The sequence below is a fragment of the Heterocephalus glaber genome, unplaced genomic scaffold (genome assembly GCF_053883595.1).
Source record: "Heterocephalus glaber isolate CG9 unplaced genomic scaffold, H.glaber_assembly_v1.0 deba00000594, whole genome shotgun sequence".
NCBI lineage: Eukaryota > Metazoa > Chordata > Mammalia > Rodentia > Bathyergidae > Heterocephalus > Heterocephalus glaber.
In genome coordinates, this window is record NW_028258151.1 from 14,805,619 (window position 1) to 14,819,553 (window position 13,935).

Sequence of the window (13,935 nt, forward strand, 5' to 3'; positions counted from 1 at the left end):
ATGCCAGAGCCAAAGAAAGAAAGTGACCCAGAAGACTTCTCTGTTTATCCTGAAGGGTCCCAGCTTACGTGGAGGTGAGGCTCTTGGAAAAGGAGGTGGTTTCAGGAGACGTAGCAGGAAGTCCAGACCTCCTTGGCAAGATAACTTCTTCTTCCAACCTCTGGCCCTAGTGGAATCCATCCATTCACCCCTCCATTCACCCTTTCTCCCTGGCTCCCTTCCTGGCCCTCCCTTCCACTCATCCATCCCTCCCTCTCTCCATCTATCTATCCATCCATTCATCCATCAGCCATCCGCCCATCCACTCACCCTCCCATTCTTCCCTCTGTTCATTTACGCACTCCTTCACTTACACATGCCAGTCTTGTTCATCATTTGCCCTATGCTAGGTCCATGCCCACCCCTGGGGAAGCAAAGTCCAGCAGGAGAGACAGGCAGGTTTGATGATTATCAGCACGCACAAAATGACCCTGGATCTTATCAGCAGCCCATCAGCATGGGGAGCACACACCCTCCTTATCAAGTCCCCACCAGGTGGGCAGCAGGTGGCCAAGGTCGGCCAACAAGCTGAGAAACGATGTGGCAGCGGCACAAGGCAGAAGCTGCGCCTCCTCCGGGATACACTGGGACCTTTGAACACATCAAGAAGTCACAGCACACCTGAACAAGTGTGTGACATCTGAGGGGGTGCAACTGCATTGTATGCGTCATTTGTCTGAGAGTGTGTGGTTGTCGGTGTGAGCAACGTGATAAACCAGCTTGGGCTGATGGAGTCAGCTGGTGTCCACACTGCTGTCAGACACAGACTTGGTCATTTTCCTCCTCTCATCTCAAGGTGGCACCACCCCTTCCTGGGCGGTCTGGACTGGGTGCTGCTGCAGAGCACTTCAGGGAGCCAAGGCACGTGAACACTTTTCCTCCTCCCCTCCCTCCTGCCTCCACTCTGGGCCCAGAGCTTTCCAGTGCCCCAGGACCACTGCCCTCACTGCTGTCTTCCCCCTCGCCCCTCCTTCCCTGGCCCCCATCAGCCCTTGGGGAAAGCCACAGTGGTCACACTGGCCTGCTCTGCACCTGTGCCCTAGCCCCTGAATGCGCCCTTAGCACCCCATGACCTTGCAGATTGGGCTTAGGTGGACCTCACTCTCCCACACCCCTAGAGGACAATTTTACACCCTCTCCTCTCTTCTCAAACCCTGACACCTTCCCCCTCTCCAGCCCACTCAGCCCACCCAAGCTTCCTATGATGCTAAGAAAAACGGGCAGTTGGAGGCAGCTCCCAGCCACGGCCATGTCCTTGGCCTTCTCTCCTAGTGTGGTGGTCGAATGGTCTTCACCGTTTAAAGCCAGCTCTACCCTGACACTCTAGCCCAGCCCCTTTGTGACCCCAAACCTGGCTCTGGCAAGTCTCCCCACTTCCTCCTACTCCTCTGCTTTTTTCTTTAGTAGATCATTCCCATGCACCCAGAACACCCATGTATAGTGTTTACCGCCACTTTTTAAAAAGTATCTTAAAAGCTTGGTGTGGTGGAGCATGCCTCTAACCCCAATTACCCATGAGACTGAGGCAGGAGGATCACAAGTTCAAGACCCTCCTAAGCAACTTAGTGAAACTCTGTCTCAAAATAAATTTTAAAATGGCTGGCTGGCTGTGGTGACACATGCCTGCAATCCCAGCACTCAGAAGGCTGAGGCAGGAGGGTTGCTGCAAGCTCAAGACCAGCCAGCCTGGGCAACATAGTGAGTTCAAGGCCAGTCTGAACTACATAGTGAGACCCTGTCTCAAAAAAAAAAAAAAGGTTGTGTCAGCACTCTGAGAGGCTGAGGGAGTAGGATTGCAATTTTGATCCCAGCCTGGGAAATTTAGCAATTTAGTGAGAACTTTTCACAAAATTTGAAAGAAAGATTAGGAATGTGGCTCTGGTTTAATGGTAAGGCACTTTCCTACCATGTGGCAGGCCCTGGCCAAACCTCAATATTGGGGGGGGGGGACTCTCTTAATCCCACTTGCTCCTCCAGTAACTCCCACCCTTCTGTTTCCTTTTTGTCCTTCAAAGTCTAGGCTGACCCAGTTTCTCCTTTCTCATTCTCTGCAAACCTCTCTTGTTCAGGCTCTACCCACCACTCTACTGCCCTTGAAAAGGTCAACTTTCTCCATGTTGCTAAATCCAGTGGTCCTTCTGTCTTCTTGGATGAGCTGGCAGAAACATGTGTTACAGCTGGTCACCTGGACCTCCTTAAGCCTCTGGTCTCTTGGTTTCCAGGGCCTCAAAACCATCCATTGGTCCCTCCCCCTTTGTGGCTACTCTGTTTTGGTTGGGAATCCTCTATTGCCTGGCTTCTTAGTGTCACAGTGACCCAGGGGTCAGGGCCTGGCTATTTTCTCTATTGATACCAGACTAATGGGTTTTAATACTGTGTTGGCACCCAAGACAGATCCAAAGAATACCATAGAAATTAGAGTGTGACTTTCAAGGTTAGGTCTTAAAATTGTTGCTTCTGCATGGCTCTTTCTTGGATCATTTTCCAGATGTCATATTTTGAGGATACGCAAGCAGCCTTCAGAAGACTGAAGCCCCTAGCTGGGCGTGGTGGTACATGGCCATAATCCCAGCACTCTGGGAGGCTGAGGCAGGAGGATTCCAAATTTGACCCCCAGCCTGGGCAATTAGTGACTTAGTGAGACCCTGCCTCCAAATTTAAAATAAAAAGGGTTGGGGATGTAGCTCAGTGTGGAAGCCCTGGGTTCAATATCCAGCACCTCCCCTCCCCCCAAAAAGAACAATATTGCATCCCTGCTGACATCTCTATTGCAACTTTGCAAAAGACCCTGAACCTAGAGCACCCAACCAATCCACTTTCCAATTCCTAACCCATGGAAACTGAGATAATAAATGCTTATGACTTTAATCCTTCAGGTTTTGGATTAATTTGTTACACACCAATAGCTAACTAATACAAATTACCAAATATAGACTGAAAATCCACATCTTGATGTTTCCCTCACTAAGTAGTTAAAAGGAAAAACAACACACCAAAAACCTGAAGTAGCCTCGTTGTCTAGTTGCATAAGAATTGTTTTTCAGGTTTCTGAAAATTATGCCTCACCTCTCCACATATGATCTCTCTTTCTCTCTCTCTTCCCCTTTACCTTTGGATCTTGGGGTACATAGTGAGGCTCCCCAGGGCTGAACACATCCTCTTGGTGGCTAAGCAATGGGCACAGCCCTTGTACCTTCCCTCCCTGAGTGCCTGAACCTCCAAGCTTCTCCAGGCTGGAGGGTGTGGCTCTCAGGCCCTTGGGGAGTTCCCATTACCTCTTTTGTCTGCACCCTATGACCTACAAAGAAGAAGAGTGGACTTAGCCAGGGTCACAAGATGGGTAGTGGCTCTTCCCATTCCTCCCTGATATCTCTGTGCACTTTGGAGTCTGAGCAGCCATCTTGGTCCTCCCGGGGAGGGTTGTGGCCCCCCTTCCTGTCCCACCTGGGGCTTATCACAGGAACATAGCTCGGAGTGAGTCTGATGCCAAGGCCAAGGGTACAGGGAGCAGATCAGGGTAGTGGGAATGAGGGAGGTAGGGGAACTAGGGGGTGGCCCAGAGACTGAGCTTGCCTCAGAGCTGGTGGCTGCCTGCCCCCCACAGGCATCCCAGGCCCACAGACACTCGGGGCAGCAGGTGGAACTGCAGCTTAGCTGGGAAGTTTATTGTTAGGCTGATAGGGTGGTTTCCAGAGGAGGTGTCAGGTCCCTGGACTGAGGCCTGGGCAGGGCTGACTGGTTTCCATGTACTTGGGGAAGGTCAGGTGGCAGAAGGAGTGGCACTGCCCTCTGGCAGCTGGGGGGCTGCAGGCAAAGGTGCAGGAACTTGATCTTGAGGTGCTGGGCAGGAGGCCCCACATCTTATCCTTTCCCACTGTAGCTGCCCACTACCTGCCCAGCCAGGGCTTCCTCCTGAGTGTCCTTCACTTCTTCCTGCCAGGCCTGCATTTCCTCCTTCAGCTTCTCATACAGGCAGCTGGGCTGGAACAAAGGGGCAGGAAGCTGGGCTGGGAGATAGGGAGAAGAAGGCTGGGGTGGGGGTTGGGGGACAGGCAGCCCAGGGCTAGGGGCTTACCAGGTTTTGCAGCTTCTCTCCCAGGGCCAGATTGTCTGCTTGGGTGGTGCTCAGTGCCTCTCGAAGCCTATGGTTGAAGGAGGTTGAAGGTTGGGTGCTTGTCCCAGCCCTGCCCTGTCTACTCTTCCATCAGCTTTGTGACCTGGCACAGCCACCTGGGACTGTGTTGCACTAAGAGCCTAGTTTTTCGACACCACTGTTGGAGAGGAAACTGTCTGCTCTTGTGACTGGAAGCAGGGGCCCAGACCCACTAATTCTGCTTTTCCTCTTTAGTAGGAGGGCAGGCTGCTTCATCACATGGGCAAGGCTACAAACCCGTGGAGGTCCCCTCAGAAAAGGATGGTGGCAGAGGGCTGGCCACCCTTCAGCTGTAGCAGGCTTGTGACAGGATTGTGTGGTTCCAGGCTGGTGAGAAGGTGAACCCCATAATCTGCTCTGCCCAGATGCTTCACCAGGTGAGCTGCATGAATGGAAGCTCCCAACACTCAGGCCCATGGGCAAGGGTGCCTGCAGCAGTACTGGAGGAGACCCAGGAGGAGACCCTCTCCCAGGACTTCTGTTGCCACAGAAGGGCAAACAGCCATGGGGTTGTGCAGACCCAAGCCCCAGAGCCTAAGGCAGAGGATAGGCCCCTCCCCACACCTCTCCACTTCTTGGACAACTAAAGGCAAGGGGCCCTGATGGACAGCTGCTGGACTGCCAACCATGCAGGCAATGAGCCAGGCCAGTCAGGCCATCTACATAGTAGATTGAAAGGGAAGAGCCATGGCCTTGGCTGTGACCCTCACATCTACAGGGCAGGACACTGCTGCTTGTCAGGTGAGGGACCTGCTAGCAAGGAGGTCACCTAGGGAGGACAGAATAGGAAGGCAAAGGAGAAGAGGTCAGGACCTAAGAACCAGGCCTGGCTTGTGGGGAACATCTCATTGCTCTACAGGCCTCAAACTGCCCCGCCTCGCTCACCTCATGCAAACATTCTGCAAACACTTCATCTCCTCTGAGGTCCGCTGTGGGCCCCAGTCTTGCTGACTGAGGAACTGGCTCTCCTGGATCTGCAGGAGTCCCCAGACAGGTGGGCAACGAGGGCTGGATCACCCCCAGCCAGAGGCCCTGGCTTCTCAGTCCTGGCGCAGGTGTGAATGTTCCTGAGGGGAAGAAGCCTCCTGCATGTCATACACAGATGCCCATCCACACTCGCATGAACACACACTCATACTCACACACAGCCTTTCGATTCAGGGTCGCTGGGCTCCGGTGTGCTCAGGGATGTAAACAGGAACATGAAGCTTTCTGGCTGCAGGTCTGGCTTTTGCTCTGAACAAAGTGACTTTGCAGAGAAGGTGCCGTGGTAAATGAAGTGGCACATGGCTGCTTTCCCAAGAGCCCAGGTCCCCCGCCCTCCTGTTCATGCTGTCCCTCTAACCCCACTTTGTTTTTGGTGGTGGTGGTACTTGGGATTGGACCCCAGGCCGTTCACTGAGCCACATCCCTAGCCAAATGACTAAGTGGCCCAGGCTGGGCTCCAACATGCAATCCTCCTAGCTCAGCCTCCCAGGGGGCTAGGATTACAAGTGTGCACACCCACACTGGCTACATCTTTTTGCTTTTTAGGGATGGTCCTCAGTGTCCCCCTAGTCTGTGGAGGGAGGTGGAGGCAGAAGTTACAAATGAGAGTGTTTCAAGAGACCCTCCAGCCGAGAAACCACCCTTTGCCTTGGCCCAGGAACTGGGCCAAGACTCCCCAGCAGCTAGAGATGCAGCAAGAGGGGCCGCAATGATGGGAGCTGAGGCAGAGCTTCTCCAGCCCCTGCCCTTGCCCCCCACCTTGGGAGGCCCAAGGGTGTGCTGTCACCTCCATGTTCGATTCCCTGGAGACCTGAGGTTCTTCAGGCTGCTGTACCTCAACAGGCTGCACCACTGGCTTCAAGGCCCGCCCACTGTGCGTTCCTTCTCGGCCCCTGGAAGGCTGAGGAAGACCCAGGCTGGTTGGCAACTACATCCACCATCTTATCTGCCTGCCCTTTCCAGCCTGGTCTGATTTCACTAGGGCAGCATTTGGCTGGGGAACCAGATCTCTCAAAGCTAGTTGCCAGGCTGGGCATGGTGGCACACACCTGTAATCCTAGCACTTGGGAGGCTGAGGCAGGAGAATTGCTGTGAATGTGAGGCCAGGCTGAACTCCACAGTGAGTTCAAGGCCAGCCTGAACTACATAGTGAAACCTTGTCTCAACAAAAAAAGGGAGGGAGTGTGTGTGCCTGGGATGTGGCTAGGTGCAAAGGCCCTGGGTTCAATTCCCAGTACCACATAGAAAAAAAAGAAAAATAGAGTACTTTTTTAGCATAGCCTCTGCAAGGTAATTATTCATTATCTGAAATGTGAATTTAACCAGCTGTCCTGTATTTTATCTGGCAATTCTACCAAAGCTACATGTGAATTATGTTTTATAATCCATGTCTCTACAAATTTAAGGTGTATGTCTATGAGGGGATGATGGGGAGGACAATATTTAAACGAATTCCATAGTTTGTTTGTTTAAAAACAGGGTCTGGCTATGTAGTTCAGGCTGACCTCAAACTCACTATGTAGCCTAGGCTGACCTTGAATTCACGGCGATCCTCCTGCCTCAGCCTCCTGAGTCCTGGGCTTACAGCTGTGCACCACCAGTCTGGTCCCCCATAGAAGTTTTGTAAAAAGTTGGAGAATCCCTTCCACTTTGGTTGTAGGAATCATCTGTCAGATGGACCCTGAGAAGTTCATCAAAAGACAAAGTAACTAGTGTGGCATTCAAGACCCTCTGATATGAAGGCTCTTATTTTCTAAACCACTTAACTTTCCACCACCTTCCTACAAGTCTCTACCCACATCAGCTGGGAGCCTTGCTTCCTGCCATCCTTCCTCCTGCCCCTCCCCTGGGACACTGTGAGGCAGTGGAGCTGGGCTCAGCTTGCAGACATTCCCATCCCTAGAGGCGGTGTGTGACATTCCACAGACAGGGGGAGAAACAGCAGCTTCTCCCCAAGGCTCCCCCACAAGTGTGAAGTGGCCTGTGGCTCCCTGCTTGCCCCTCCTGTCCTCCTCCTGCTTCTTTCTGTGCCACTGTGATGGTGCCCATGAATGTACTGGCTGATGCTCTCAAAAGAATCAATGAAGCTGGCAGTGATGGTGCACACCTGTGATCCCAGCACTTTGGGAGGCTGAAATAGGGAGATCACAAGTGTGAACTCAGCCTGGGCAATTTAGTGACTTAGTGAGACTGTCTCAAAATTTAAAAAATGAGAAAAGGGCTGGGATTGTAGGTTTAATCCCCAGTACTACAAGGCGAGAGAGAGACAGGCAAATACCAGGTTCTTACTACATTTTGCTCCAAAGTCATCTTCCAGTTCCTAATGGTGATAAAGCATAGGTAACCTGGCAAGTGTGAATTTTTTTTTTTTTTTTTGGTACCAGGGATCAAACTTGGGACCTTGCACTTGTGAAGCAGGCAGCAGCACCACTGAGCTAAATCCCTGGCCCAACTGTTAAATTCTTTTTTTTTTTGAGGGGGTACCAGGTATGGAACTCAGGACCTTGTGCTTTTGAGGCAGGTGGCAGCACCACTGAGCTAAATCCCCGGCCCCAAATATTAAATTCTTGATGCTCACAGAGCTGGGAAAACTGTGAAACTCACAGTCAGGCTAAACAAGTTGGAGTGATTAATCCCAGGTTGGATGTGTAACTCAAAAGATCTAGGAGAACAGCAGAGTCATCTATTCCTGTCAGTTTGGTTTCACGGTGCTGATGACCTCACCTGGCATCATGAACCCCAAAGAGGCAAGACAAAAACACACTGGAGGGAAACTCCTGCAATTCTTTTCCTATTCTTGTACATTTACATTATAAATATAAATACATATGTATGATTGATTGATTGTAGTACTGAGGATTGAACCTAGGGCCTTTGCATTGAGCTACATTTTCAGGCCTTTTTATTTTTGTTTTTTAGACAGGGTCTCACTATGTACTTCAGGCTGGCCTTGAACTCACTAGGGTACCCAGGCTGGCCTTGAACTCACAGTGATCCTCCTGCCTCAGCCTCCCAAGTGCTGAGATTACAGGCATGTGCTACCATGGCCAGCTTATTTTTCTTTATTTTTGAGACAGGATCTGCTAAATTGCTAAATTGCTCAGCCTGTACTTGGACTTGTGATCTTTCTGCCACCCCCCCCCCAGAGTGCCAGGATTACAGGCATGTGCCACCACACCTGGCAAAATATTATAAATTATAGTTTATATAAATACATTAATGGAAAAAATAGTCCTTAGCCAACTGACAGGAGGGGCTGGGGATGTAGCTCAGTGGTGGAGCACTTATGTAAACTCTAGATTCAATCCCCAGTGTCCCCCTCACCCCCAAAAAAGACAAGATTGTCACTCTTTCCCCTCAGATGTTTCAGAATTCTCCATCTGCTGATCAAGTGATTAGGGACAGCCTAATTTGAGGGCAGTTGGTGATCTCAGATGTAGTCCTTCAATGAGCTCCACCTAAGCCTCTGAGACTCATGTGTGGGTGGCTTCTATATAATTAATGTGCTCTGTGTTGTGCAGAGCCTTTCTGGGTGCCCTAAGGTCAAACAGTGCCTGTGTACACGGTGGAGACGCCTCCATAGAGGCCCCCATCCATCACCCATCACCCCGGGGACTTGCTCCAGGGAGGGATGGCTGCTCAGAAGCAGGCTAGGAGGGCTGGGGATTTAGCTCAACGGTTCCGCCACCTGCCTTGCAAGAGTAAGGACCTGAGTTTGATCCCTGGTACCAAATAAAAAAAAAGAAGCAGGCAAGTAAACCAGCCACTGAGAATTGCCGTTTGCAAACTAGGTCTAAAGAAACATCTCCAAAGATAATAAAAATTGTGTGGGCTGGGGATGGAGCTCAGGGGCCAAGTGCTTGCCTAGCATATGCAAGGCTCTGGGTTCAATCCTCAGTACTGTGGAAAAAGAAATAAATATCATTCACACAGAGAGATATCCACAGCAGCTGACTTACACCGTGAGGGAAAACTGAAGTGGTCTAAAGGGCTAACTACAAGAAAAGGTAAATAAAAGATGATATAGTAACAGGACAGCAGGACAGGACGCAGTTCACTCCTGCACTCACTGATCCCCAGTAAACGCCGCTGACCAGTCACTGTCTGTGGCATGAGCCTTGAGCCGGACCCAGAACAGATGAACAGGACCCAGTTTATTTTTCTAAAATAAATTTTACTTTATCCCATTCCCCTCCTCAATCCTCCTGCCCTCCCTATGTATGAAAGTATTTTCTCCATTTTCACCTTTCTTCTTGTCCCTTTCTTTTCTCCCTCCTCCCTTGTTCCCCTCCCCATTTGAACATTTTCTTCCTATTTCCCAATATCCATTATACACCTTAGTCCTTATTTCCACTTTCAGTTTCTCACACCAGAGAAATAATGTGGTATTTACATGTGTGTTCAATTTACTTCACTTAGGAGTATAGTCTCAAGGTCCATTCATTTAGTTATAAATGTCTGAAGCTCATCTTCCTTCTCCTCCTCTTTTTTTTTTTTTTGGTACCAGGGATCAAACTCAGGACTTTGTGCTTGCAAGGCAGGTGTGGTGCCACTGAGCTAAATTCCCGTCCCAAGCTCATCCTTCTTTATGACAGAGTAATACTCCATTGTATAAAAATACATCTTTATCCACTCATCAATTGATGGGCATTTGGGGTGTTTCCAAGATTTAGCTATCACAAACTGCACTGCTATAAACATGGGTGTGCATATATTGCTGCGGTATGATGCTTTTTTTTTGGTACCAGGGATTGAACTTGGGTCCTTGCACTTTGCGCAGCAGGCGGCGAAACCACTGAGCTAAATCCCCAGCCCTGTGGTACTGTGGTATGATGCTTTTAATTTTTTTTTTAACAATAGCTAAGATTTATTAAACCTTACATCAAACCGGGTATTACGCTTTTAATTCTTTTAAAAAGATATCAAGAAGAGGTATAGCTGGGTCAAATGGAACCTCTAGTTTTAGTGTTTTGAGAATCTCCACACTGATTTCCACAATGGTTGTACCAGTCTGCACTCCCACCAACAGTGGAGGTTTCCTTTTTCCTCATAGCCCCTCCAGCATTTGCTATTGCTTTCTTGATAGCAGCCATTCTTTCTGGAGTGAGATGGAATCTCAGCGTTGTTTTCATTTCCATTTCACAAATGACCAGTGATGTTGAACATTTTTTCATTTTTTATTTTTTTGCCATTTCTTATTCATCTGAGAAGTGTCTTTTCATTTCAGATCCCCATTTTTGGATTAGGTCTTTAAATCTGGGAGGGGGGTCTTTTTTTTTTTTAGTTCTTTATATATTCTAGATAATAGTGCTTTATCTGATGAATAGCTGGTGAAAAATTTTTGGGGGGGCTATCTCTTCACTCTGTTGGTTTTTCTTGCTGAACAAAAGCTTTTTAATAAGGTGCGGTCCCAGTTGTTGATTCTTTGTAGTATTTCCCATGTGGTCTGGGTTTTGTTCATGAAGTCTTTGCCTACTCCTATGTCCTCAAGCATTCTGCTTATTCTCTCTTCCAGTGGATTTAGGGTTTGTTTTAATATTTATATTTTTGATTCACTTTAATTTTAGGTGTTTGGTGAAAGATATGGGTCTAGTTTCAATCTTCGGCATGTGGAAAGCCAGTTTTTCCAGTACCATTTATTAAAGAGGCTATCTTTCAGTGAAGCTGTTTGGCTCCTTTGTCAAAGACAAGGTGGCTGATGGGATGGGGATTTAGCTCAGTGGTGCCGCCACCTGCCTTGCAAGTGCAAGGTGCTGAGTTCAATCCCGGTACCAAAAAAAAGATAAGGTGGCTGAGTATGTCTGGAGTTGTTTCTGCATCTTTTAATCTGTTCCATTGATCTTCAGATCTGTTCTTTTGCCAGTATCATGTTTTTATCACAGTAGCTTTGTAGTATAATTTAGTCATGGATTGTGATAACCCCACCTTGCCTTTGCTGCCAAGAATTGCCTTTGCTATTCTAGGTCTTGTTTCCAAATGAATTTTAGGGTGTTTTTTGTTGTTTTGCCTGGACCAGGCATCGGAACCACTGAGCTAAACCCCTGGCCCCTAGGATTGTTTTTTCTAATTCTGTGAGATATGCTGTTGGAATTTTGATTGGGATTGCATTGAATCTATATATCAATTTTGGAAGTATGATAATATAGATTGGTTCTTCCAATCCAAAAATAAGGGATATCCTTCCACTTTCTGATATCCTCTTCAATCTCCTTTTTCAGAGTACTGTAGTTTTCAACATAGAGGTCTTTTACTTCATTAGATTGATTCTTAGGTATTTCAGGGGGGTTTTGGGGATGCTATTGTGAGAGACTGTTTCTCTAATTTCTCTCTCAATGAATCTGTTATTCGTGTACAGGAAGGCTATTGATTTTTGAGTGTTGACCTTGGATCCAGCTATGCCACTGAATTTAGTTATCAAATCTAGAAGTCTTTTGGTGCAGTTTTTGGGGTCCTCTATGTAGAGTATCATGTCATCCACAAATAATAATTTTAACTTCTTCTTTTGCTATCCTTATTCATTTCTTTCTTGTTTTGTTTTGGTACCAGGGATTGAACTTGGGACCTTGCGCTTCCGTGGCAGGCGCTGGAACCACTAAGCTAAATCCCCGGCCCCATTTCTTTCTTTTGTCTAATTACTCTGGCTAGTTTCCAGAACTATATTGAACAAGAGTGGTGACAGTGGACATCCTCATCTTGTTCCTGATTTTAGAGTAAAAGCTTTCAGTTTTTGCAGGACCCACTTTAGTAAGCTCCAGGGGATGTCCCAGGTTCAGATGACCATAGTGCAGGGTGTGTTCACAGAGGAGTGTACAGAAAGCCCAGCTGCTGGTAGCACAGGCCTGTAATCTTGACTACTCAGGAGGATGAGGCAGGAGGACTGCAAGTTTGAGGTTAGCCTGGGCAGTTCAGCAAGACCCTGTCTCAAAAATGCTTTAAAAGAACTGAGAATGTTGGGTGCAGTAGTACACACCTGTAGTCCCAGCACTTGGGAGGCTGAGGCCAGAGGATTGCCATGAGTTCAAAGCCAGCCTGGACTAGTGTTTCAAAACACACAAACACACAAGCTGAGAATATAGCTCAGTTGTAGAACATCTGCCTGGCATGTGTGAGAACCTGAATTCAATCAGTTCAACCCAGAACTGAGGGAAAAAAACCAACAAAAAACAAAAAAACGCCCAGTTCCAAGAAGTTGCCACAAACTCCACCACAGAGTTCCAGAAGACAGCACCAAGCAGGTGCTACTTGATCTCACGAGTAGGAAGTCCTGGCCAGAGGACAAAGGACCATCCAGAAGGGAGAGTGTAAGCAGAGGCAGGATGGTGCAGGAGGGTATGGGGAGTTCTTCCTGGGACACAGGATGATTGGGCCAAGGGCCCCCAAGAGGGCCTAGGCTGTGGCCCACAGGTCACCACGTTGATGGAGAACTTCGGATCTGTCTGTGGTGTTGTTTGGACCATAATTTGGAGTAGACTTGAGGGCCAGAAAACCAAAAGCTCTGGGAATGGAGAGCAGCAAACCACAAAGAGAGCACAGAGGCAGGCCTCATGATGGTCAGCATGTGCTGGGTGCCAGTGTGCCCAACACACAGTTGCCTAATACAGGACACCTGGCAATTTGGGGGGTGGGGGGGGACACAGGGTCTCACTATGTAGCTCAGACTGGTCTTCAGTTCACTATGTAGCCCAGGCTGGCCTTGAACTTCCAGTGAACCTCCTGCCTTAGCCTCCAAGAGCTGGGATTACAGGATTGCGCCACCACACCCGGCACCTGGCAAAATTTAAAGCTCAGATAAATTTTTTAGTACAAACATGTCCCAATCATTGAGTGAGACATACTTCTATTATAAAGTTGTTATTCATTTGATTTTGGACATCAAATTATACCCCCAAAATTGAAAACCAATCCTTAAAGAGGATAGGTCACTTGCCTACAACCTCTGAAGAGTCAAAGTTGGGGCCAGGCATATCTCCAAAGAGATGGCTATCAGAGCACTTGGTAACTTGTCACAAAGGGCAAGGGAGCCAAGTCTAGGCCCTGATGCTAGGAGGACACTGGCCGTGGGCCCAGGTCTCCTGTGAGGACTGACGGCCCCAGGCTTAGGACTCAGGGTGGGAAGGCAGAAGGCTGTGTGCAGAACAGCCCGGGTGGCCCTTATCTTTGTCACTGGGACTGGGAATAAGTTGGAATGAAGTAAGGAGCAATTCAAGAGTATAGCGGTGCCTTGTTTTGCAAACTTATTTCCACAATTCTGGTCACAAACCAAATAGGACAAAAACTCAATTTCCCCATAAGGTCAACAATGAACCTAATCATTGAATTTGATGGTTCATGGCCAGAATCATGCAATGAATTAAGTTCATGAACTAAGGTACCACTTTTGAGAAGCTCAGCCTTGAGAGAAGAAACAGTAGCAGCCAACAATAGATGCTAATTAACTTTTTTAGAGGGGTTACCAGGGATGGAACTCAGGACCTTGCGCTGTTGAGGCAGGCGGCAGAATCACTGAGCTAAAATCCCTGGCCCAGTTAATTAACTTTTATTTTGTGTGTATGCACATGTAGTGGCAATGAGAATTGAACCGAGGGCTCCATTGAGCTACATCCCACTTTTTTTCAATTTTTTTTTTTTTCGAGTAGAAAATTTATTGAGGGAGAAACAGCTCCTGAGAGGCAGGAGTGGACCCAGAAAGTGGGTTACCCTTTTTTTCAATTTTGAGACAGTCTTGCTACGTCACCAAGTTGCCCAGGCTGAGCTTG

General features: G+C 48.4%; 1 long non-coding RNA gene across 2 annotated transcripts; it reads right to left on the reverse strand.

The window, feature by feature from the left end:
- Positions 1–3,683: 3,683 nt before the first annotated feature.
- Positions 3,684–5,265, reverse strand: LOC110350610 (uncharacterized). 2 transcript variants are annotated; one of them, XR_002397284.2, is made up of 3 exons: positions 5,078–5,265; positions 4,115–4,181; positions 3,684–4,020 (listed from the first exon to the last, which is right to left on the reverse strand). It is a non-coding gene; the product is annotated as an uncharacterized LOC110350610 (long non-coding RNA). The 2 variants fall into 2 exon arrangements; XR_015448852.1 differs by lacking the exon at positions 5,078–5,265 and having other exon boundaries at positions 4,115–4,745.
- Positions 5,266–13,935: the final 8,670 nt, after the last annotated feature.